This window comes from Gossypium hirsutum, chromosome A01 (assembly GCF_007990345.1).
Source record: "Gossypium hirsutum isolate 1008001.06 chromosome A01, Gossypium_hirsutum_v2.1, whole genome shotgun sequence".
Taxonomy (NCBI): Eukaryota; Viridiplantae; Streptophyta; class Magnoliopsida; order Malvales; family Malvaceae; genus Gossypium; species Gossypium hirsutum.
The window spans coordinates 39,145,980-39,155,887 of record NC_053424.1 but is presented as its reverse complement, the minus strand read 5'-3'; the positions used below and the strand labels follow the sequence as shown (position 1 = coordinate 39,155,887).

The window sequence follows — 9,908 nt, the reverse complement described above, 5'->3', positions numbered from 1 at the left end:
TTGCATCGACAATGTATGCTTGCACATTATTGCTATGATGTTTAGAGCCGATCAATGGTCATTTGGGTTGGTTCTTTCTTAGGTTTTCTGCAAATAAGGAGGTTGGTAATTAGTATTTTTAACTTGATTTAAATTGTTACCTCCTCATTGGTTTCCTCCCTATCTCAAGTTTGGGTTGTCCTTCTAATTGGGATTATATATATTCGAATAAGGGCTTCCACCCCTATTCCCAATGTAATTCACATCCTCAGCATCCTCAGCAGGATTGTTGAAATAATGGAAGAGTGGCTTGTCTCTTTCATACATAGACAATGCAAAAGCATATTTGATATGGTTTAATTAGTCCATTATCTACTAATACTTACCATCCTCTTGAATAGCTTTGTCCGTAGCGGTTTTCTGGCCATATGTGAAATGTTTAGTTGGCAACTAATAAGATTTTAATTTCATATTTTCAATAATTTCATATACATCCTCGTATGTTCTATTCATAAGAGCTCATCCTATTACTCCGGCTAGTCCAAATCGTGCGTTTGCATCCAACTTATTGCAAAATACCTGCTGTCGTATCCACTCAGGAAATCTGTTGTGTGAACATTTTTGAATCAACATTTTGAAGCATTCCTATGCCTCATAAAAACTTTTTCCTTCCATATGTATAAAGACAACAATCTCTTTTCTTAGCTCAACTACTTTGCTAATCGGAAAGAACTTTTATAAGAACTTTCTAGTGAATTCATCCTATGTTGCAATAGATCTTGGTGCCTATGAGTCTAACCAGGAAAAAACATTATCAATCAATGAAAAGGGGAACAATCGAAGACAAATAGGTATCATTAGTGACCCCATTATACTTAAAAGCATCACAGAGTTGGAGAAATCATTTCAAATGTTGATTAGGGTCCTCTATCATAGTGCACCATAAACTACAAATTATTTTGGATCATTTGGATCATCATCAATTTGATTTCGAATTGGGTCGATATGAGCAATGTGTGTATTGAAAAAGTTAAAATTTGGCATTATAGATCAAGAAAAACGTGATTCGGGTCTTGATCGGGGGAAAAATAAAGTTTACGAGGATTAGGCTCGTTTCTATCATTTTGTACCGAGGTAAGTTCATTTGCAAATAATACAACAGTACCATACTTTAAATGCTTTAATATTGCATGTATGGTAAGTACATACATATTTAATATGATGTTGTATCATGTGTTTATTGCCTAAATTGTATTATGAATTATGTTTTGATTACTCCATGAATATGTGATTGGTGCTATGAGTATTGAAATCAACGTTACGAGAAAGTTCAACAGAAATGTGGTATCGAAGAATCTCATTTGAACCTTAGGAATAGTTTAGGATACAAGTGACATGTCACTAGGAACTATGTGATCTGAGCTCATGATTTGTGGTCTGAGTTCATGATATATGTTACACATGTTTCGGCATTCCGGGTACTGGTCTTGTATGTTCTACCTATGGCTTGGTAGTCCGGCATGTGTTGCAGACACCTGACAGCTTGTATGAGCAAACCCGTGAGTAGCTCGAAAACGAGCAACATGTGATATGTGATATGAGGTAGCGTTGGCTACATATGAGGCACTTAGGTGTAAGATTCTGATGTATCCGATGGTATTCCAAGTGTTCAACGGGTAGTTCTAAGAGAAGTTAATAGGTAATCTTGATGAATAAGTCAAAGACAAGAAAGTAAGTTATTATATGCAAGTGGGCACAGGTATGTACATCGAACTTATGAGAATAACATGAGATATGATGAACTTCTAGTAAGAATATGTATATATATATGAAGAATAAGTTTAAGAGATCTGATAAAATGCAAGACTATGTTCATTACGTTAAATGTATGATTAATGCTTGTTTAAGTTGCATTTTATTTATATGTGAACTTACTAAGCTTTAATGCTTACCCCCTTCCTTTCTCTTTCTTATAGTGTCGTCAAGCTAGCTCGGGGATCGAAAGACGTTGGAGACTCAATCACACTATCAATTGAATATTTGGGTATAGTTAGATTCAACATTTTGAATATGGCATGTATAGGGACTTGATCTTTTTGTTATGTGTCATATTTACTAGCCAAATGTGTTGGCCCATTAAGGTATTATGATTATTTTGTATATGGCCATGAGAGGTTGCTCATATCGATTATTTAGGTTGAAACCCTAATTAGTCGTGCATGCATACCAATGTGTTACGCTTGATGTGGTTGCTTGCTGGATGTGTGGTAAAGTGTGATTTACATGCTAAATGTATGTGTTTGATGAGGGTTGTGGTTGTTTATGTTAATGAGTGAGATGGATGGCATATTTGTTTAATGTATGAAATATGATTAATGTATATGCCAATAAATGCGTTGCAAGTGTGTAAAATTATAGACATAACTTAACCATGTATGTAAATGCTTGAGTAACCAAATGTGTCATGATGTATGCCATGACGTGAGTCTAAGTGTGTGTGAATGTTTAAGGGTAACAAATGGCTTGGAAAATAGCCTAGAAATTATCCACATGGTTAGACACACGGGCACGTGTCTTGGCCGTGTGTGACACACGGTCTGCCCCATAGGCGTGTGAACCGGCCATGTGTCCCCTGCACCCTAATTATGCAAAACAGAATGCTCAGTAGTAAACACACGGGCAGAGACAAGGCCGTGTGTCTTAGCCGTGTGAAAGACACGACCTTAGGACATGGGCGTTGTGCCCAGGTCGTGTGAAGTCTGCACTTAATTTTTGGAATTTAATTCGCCACACAACCTAAGCACACGTGCGTTTGACTTGGCCGTAAGACCTTATTTTGTTGATTATGTCATAGTCAGAGAGTTACACGGGCTGAGGACACCGGCATGTCCCAGGCCACACGGGCGTGTGTGACTACACGACCAGCCCACACGGGTGTGTGACTCTTTAAACCAAAAAAATTTTCTAAGTCTCCCTATTATTTTTGAAGTTCTCGATTTAGTCCTAAATCGCTTCCTAAGTATGTTTTGGGCCTCGTAGGCCCATATAAGTTATGCTTGTAAATGAAAAGTTTTAAATTTGAATGAAAATTCATGTCTCGATTTTGTATGTTGAGTGAGTTTAAGTCCGATAATGCCTCGAATCATGTCCTGGCATTGGATACAGGTAAGGGGTGTTACAAACTTACTAAGCTATATAGCTTACTCTGTTTTATTTTTCATATTTTATAGTGTCACCAAGCTAGCTCGAGTTCGAGATTATCGGAGTTCTCATCACACTATCAAATTGTTATTTTGGGTACCCATGATTTTAAACATTTTGAAAATATGGCATGTATAGGGACTTGGTCATTATATGTGTCATCATGATTTGACCAAATATATTGGCTTGTAATAGTCATAGGCTTATTTTGGTATTTGGTCATGTAACTTAGGTCATTTTGGTTGAATTGGTTGTAAGCTTATATATATATATCTTCATATATGCATGCATGTGCAATTATCTCTTATGTGACGTGGTTTATAAATGCTTGGTAAATGGTTGGATATGGCTTAATGGTTTTGTTGTTGAATAGTTAAGATTGGCTTATCGGTATGCTAAGAAAACTAAGTAAAATTATGCATGTTATTGGTTTATCGGTATGCTAAGAAAACTAAGTAAAATTATGCATGTTATTGGTAGTCATATTGGAACTTGTAAAATGTGAGTTTGGTATGATTTGGTTTGGGAAAATATGATGTTGTAAATATGTTGAGTGTGGATAATGAAATGACATGATTTGGCCTTATTTGTGGATGTTTTGGTTGCCTAAATATGCCATGGTTTATGCCATTAAGATTGTGGGTGTTTATGTGCAAATGAGGGTGACAAATAGCTTAGGAAATAGCCTTTATTTTGTCCACACGTGTAGGCACATGGGCGTGTGTCTAGGCCGTGTGTGACACACGGCTTGCCCAACGGGCATTTGTTTCGGCCGTGTGTCCCCTACACCTTAATTTTGAGAAACAGAATGTTCATAATTGAGCACACGGGCAGAGACACGGGCGTGTGTCTCAGCCGTGTGAGGGACACGGCCTTAAGCACAGGCATGTGTCTCGACCGTGTGAAGTCTGCACCTATTTTATGAAAATTAAATTAACTTGGCCGTGTGACCTCAATTTGTTCATGCTTTGCAAAACAATGAGTTACACGGGTTAGGGACATAGGCGTGTCCCAAACCACACAGGCGTGTGACCCTTGTTCATAGCAAAAATTTTCTAAGTTTTTGTAAAATTTTCCTAAGTGCTCGGTTTAGTTCCGAATCACTTCCAAAGCATGTTTTGGGCCTCATAGGCTCATATTAAGGACTTTATAATTTATACAAATGGTTTTAATTTGGATGTAAATTTATGTCTCGATTTGTATGTTTACTTGCTTTGTAAGTTCAGTAATGTCTCGTATCCTGTTTCAACATTGAATACGAATAAGAAGTGTTACATCTCGTATTTTGTTTCGATGTCTGTTTTTGCCATTGTCATTGAGTATGAGAAGTTACTAATCCATCTTGTTTTTGGCACTTCAAACTTGACGTTTGCCACCAAGTACCTTAACTTGTCAACATCAACAATCTTCGTGGCCTTCCGTTTTTGGAAGTGACAAGATGGCTAACGACCTGTTAGTTTATTGAAGGAAAGGTTAAGAATTCATAAAGTTGGAAACTCACTATATTTTGGTTCTCCAATTGCACCATGAAATCCATTATGTATGAGAATTTTCAACTCTTGAAGTTGTCCCAACCAAGAGGGAAACATATCCTTTATTTTATTATTTCATGTTGTAGTTAACTAGTAACTTTGGAATATTTTCTAACGAATTTATTTTATTGTAATTATTAGTTCAAAATAATATTGTGCTCTTGCAATTATCAAGCGAGTAGTAGATAGTATTTTTGAAATTGTATTGAATATCTATTATTAAACCGAAAATTTATATACCATTCGCCACTAATAAGAAACAGTAAGGAGAAAATATTCTGACATATAAGAACAAATTCGGTGAAAAAAGATCACCTAGTTTTAACCTTCTCAACAGTTTGAATCGTTTGGATAAGCCACAATTGACTAAAAGCTAGAAAGATAACATAATTGGTTTAACCCACAGACCATTGAAACCCATGGTTTCAAGAATAGCATGAGGTAATGTTTGGAAATTTATATTGAATTTAGGATTGGATTTTGGATTTTAAATATTTAGATTTGAAATTTATGATTTTAAAATACTTTGTTTGGAAATTAAAATATTTTAAAAATAAGATTTTGAATTAATTCAAATTTATTGGTTGAATAATTTAAATTTCCCACTACCATATTTTAGAAAATAGAAATAAATTGTTTATAAATTATAAGTGAAAACTATTATAACATCTAATTAATCTCAAGTTTAACTTCTAAAACCCATCATTAAATGAAGATTTGGATTTAAATCACTTAAAAATTTAAAACGAATCAATTAATAAAAATTAAAGAAATATATATTTTTTAAAATATTTATCTTTAAAAATATAAGTCCATCTTTCCTAACTAATATTAATCCATGAGGTCTCAAAAGAAAATACTAATTCATGTTTAATTATAAAATTATTTGACTTAAAACAATTATTTTTGCTCATTCTTAAAATTTGAAGACTAAACTTGAAAAAATTTAGAACTTTAAAAACTTGAAAAATCCAAACAAATAACCAGAGGGTATTCATTAAATCAACGAAAAATAACCTTCAAAGTTAACCTGCACTCTATAATTGGCGAAAGAGAATATATTTTCGAGTTGTAGGTGTTTTGAATTTGAATGGTTTTAGGTTTGAGACTTCTTGGTGTAGTTATGTCGTGCAGTATTTTATGTAATCATTTATATATATGTTTAATGTTTAAATTCAATTTTTAATTAATTTTCTTAGATAAGTGTATGCAAAGCTCGCACAAATCTACCCAAAAAAACATTACCTACTCCATTGATCTAGCACTAACTAAACTATCTGGTTAACCACCTTTTGTCCATCCATAACACAAGGAAAGCGTCTTGGCTATTCAACCACGGTCATCATCATTAGCAGTTCATTATTCGAAAAGTGCAATGATTTTATAATTTTAATCCATGAAATTAAAGAAAGAACCAGTACTTTGTTGATGATAACAGTTATGGTCAATGTTATGTTACCCTGATTTGAGCTGTGAAATTATGTCCAAAATGGGTATGCTCAATCATTTCTAAGTTTCTCGGTATATTTGGAGAACCATACAAAACATCCATCTGAATTTGTATCGGACATGGGTGCTTAGGGGAAAATGAATAGTCTAAGGTAACATGGCGGTACTTTGGAATATTTGGAATAGAAGTGTAAATAAGATACTGGTATTCGTAAACTATTTAAATTCTGTTCGAAGAAAATTTTTGAATCAAACGGATTAGGAGCCTCATCGAGCTTTTCATAATTTTATATTATTAAATATGTTATTAGCTTGAGTATAAAAATTGATAAACAAGCTTAACCAAACTTGAGATCAATTATATCTCAAACTTAACTCTAACTTAAAAATAAATAAATGTTTGATTGAGCTAGAACTTTGACAGTATTTAATGGAACACCTACTATTTCATAATTGCAGGGCAAAGGTTCCCACTGGCATTGCTGAACTGCAAGTCTCTAACAATACATAATATCACATTTAGTAAAAGAAAATAGGGCCTATAAATTGCACCATTATTCAATCAAAGATCAATAGTGAAAGAACTTGCTGACTTGACATTGCTCCATAAATCATAAATTTACATAATCATCTATGTGCTAGTTAGAACATGAAAACAATCTAAATTCTACAAAACCAAATAATTAACCACTACAACAATACCTGCAAATTCCACCCAACATTACAGAGTTTCAGCCTCAATCATATTTGTCCTTCTCCATTCATAAAAATTATCCAAAACTCTTGCATTATGGTGTCAGGTTCCTTCTAAACCAAAGCTACAAAAACGATAATTCAATACCTATCAACTTCACAGCGGATTCTTCCTTGGCCTCCCTCTCTTCCTTGGGGCGAAATCAGACGCATTCCCACGCGAAACCCCTGATACCACCTTGGTGGCGCTTGTAGGAGCGGCTGGTGGTGGTGGGGCAGGGGCAGGGGCAGGAGGAGGGGCGCTTGGTGGCACATTACCTCCATTTCTTTCATTCTCCTGCTGCACCCCCGGAAACATAGGAGGCATCCAATTCGTAAACCCGGTCGGCTGTTTTCCTCCACCGTCCTGGCTTCCAGATACAAACCCTAACGGGAAAAACGCCCAGCAACAGTAATAAGCTTCTTGACCCGGAACCAGCGGGGGCAAAGTCGGAATCAGAACCGCATGGAAAGCTCTCTCGCAATTCTGGCACCTTAAACAACAACCTTCATAAACCCTAGGATACTCAAATAACCTATAACAGTACGGACACGCTGTCCAGAATGTTGACAATCTTGACCTTTGATTCTCATTTTGGGTCTTAGAGGGCGGGCGATGTTGTGATTGCTCCTGATTTTGCCCTTTTCTCGTGACGGGTAATTTCCCGGCTTGATTCGAACGATCGCCGGGGCTGCTTAAATCAATCTTCGTGTACAAGCCCAATTCTTTGTCGTAAAGAGATTTCTTAGAGATGTTCGATAAAACGGCCCATGCATCAGCTACGAGCTTAAACGCGTGATCGGCGAAAGGGAACTTGTTTTTGTCTGGATGGAGAAGGAGAGCTAGGCGACGATAATGTTTCTTGATGAGATCATTGTCTTCAGATCGGCGATCGATTTGTAATATGGAGTACCAATCGTGTTGATTGTTTATTCTTTTCTCGGCGGCGAGGAGGACGTCGACGACGGCCAGAATCTGATCAGAACCGTCCAACAGAGGTTCAGTTTCTTGGGCTAAGATTGCGAACTCTCTGGAGCCGTTGAAATCACGATTTTGTAGAAGCTTCTCGGCAATTCCTAGGAGGCGTAGGGCTTCAGCTCTGCTGCCGTTTTCCTCCATTTCCAAAGGGTAGCTAATGGTCAGTTTGGAAGGTGAGAAAACGATGGGATTTTTATTTTTATTTTGAAGGAGTTTACAGGATTGGGTTTAATTCTTTCATTTAAATTACAAAGAATTTCAAGAGGATTGGAGGCAGACTGGGTGTTTTTGGTCTTTTCTGTAATAATTTTAGATTATCCAACAATAAATTTGTAAGGAAAACTCAAAGTAACTGCGTTGTCTTTTAAACTCTGTTGTGATTTTGGTAAAGTTCAGTGGGTGAGAGTTAAGATACGGCGATCAATGTATTAGATTTTAGAGTTTTTTCCCCAAGCAAGTTGCTCAAGAATCCCGTTAATGCAATTTCTGAATTTTTAATATAATTAACCTTTTTTTCAGATAAATATTATTAATTTAAGTTCAATTCATCTCCCATTTATATTTTTATTTTTTTATTTCATGTTATTCTAGGTTTTCTTTTTAACTAATATTTTTAACATATTAATTCCCTTAGTTGATTTTATCATTAAGACCAAGCTCAATTTCCTCCTTCCAAACATATTTATAATTTTTATTTTATTTTTAAGTTTTTTTTTAATTTTTAATTAATAAACATATTATTTTTAATTTTTTTATTTTTAATTCATCTTTTTAATTAATACCTCTTTTATTCATAAAATTAAATAATTATTACAAATATGATTTTTTTAGTAAACAAATTTTTATATGTGTAATATTTATTTTTAATCCATATCATGAGTGTAGTAAATTTTAGTATTATATATTTTTGTATGTGTATTTAAAATATTTCACATATAAACATAATGATATTTGAAATAATTAATTGAAATATTTCACACATAAAAATATTTGAAATATCATGCCTACAATATAAATGAAAAACAATGATATTTAAAATATTATATGTATATAAATAATAATTATATTTGAAATAATTATTTCATTATATAATATTAGAAATCATTATATCCACAATATATGTGAAGAAAATAAATATTTGACATATAAATATTATATAAAAAGAAAAATATATCAAAAAAATTAGTCGATGTTTATATTATATATGTAACACCCCGAACCCGAAACCGACACCGGAGTCGAACACGAGGTGTTAACTGACTTTAACCCCTTATAAAATTTATTTTCCAGACACTGCCCAATCTGTGTACTAGTCGTTTTAAAAATCATATCTTGAGTTTCGTAACTCGAAAATCAGTTTCGTAATTTTTCCCAGAAACTAGACTCATGTGCCCATCTATGTATTTTTTTCTAGAATTTTTGGTCGGGCCAATTAGTACAGTTTATTAGTCAAAGTCTCCCATGTTGTAGGGGTCGACTACACTGACCTTTTCCCATTACGACTTGGATATCTCCCTGCACGGGGCTTCAATACTGATGCCGTTTGTTTCTATGAAAACTAGACTCAGAGAGGAATCTATACATATATGGTACGACCCCTAATTATCTCTGGTTAATTTATAATGAATTTCCAAAATCGGAGCAGGGAATCCAGAAACCGTTCTGGCCCCGTCCCACAAAAATCTGATTATCTCTTAATATACTGCCCATATGATCTTTTCGTTACTTCCTCATGAAAACAGACTCATCGAGCTTCGATTACATAATTTATTCATCAATTAATTCCACTCCTACTATTTTTAGTGATTTTTCAATCTCATGACACTGCTGCTGCCAGCATCTGTTACGAAAGTAACTAGGTCCATTTCATGCCTACCCTTGATCCAACTCAATCGAACATTCGTGCCATTTTCGCATGGCTTAAAGTTTACATGCCAAAGTTCAAACACAACGTAATAGCTTATACATGCCAAAATGTTCTTCTAAGCCAACTAAGAAGAAAGTACCAAAACTTGCTATCCGATGTGATGACTTCG

General features: G+C 34.6%; 1 non-coding gene across 1 annotated transcript; it reads left to right on the top strand.

The window, feature by feature from the left end:
• Positions 1–580: 580 nt before the first annotated feature.
• LOC121208388 (small nucleolar RNA R71) lies at positions 581–687 on the top strand. Its single transcript, XR_005903397.1, has one exon. It is a non-coding gene; the product is annotated as a small nucleolar RNA R71 (small nucleolar RNA).
• The last annotated feature ends 9,221 nt before the right edge of the window (positions 688–9,908 follow it).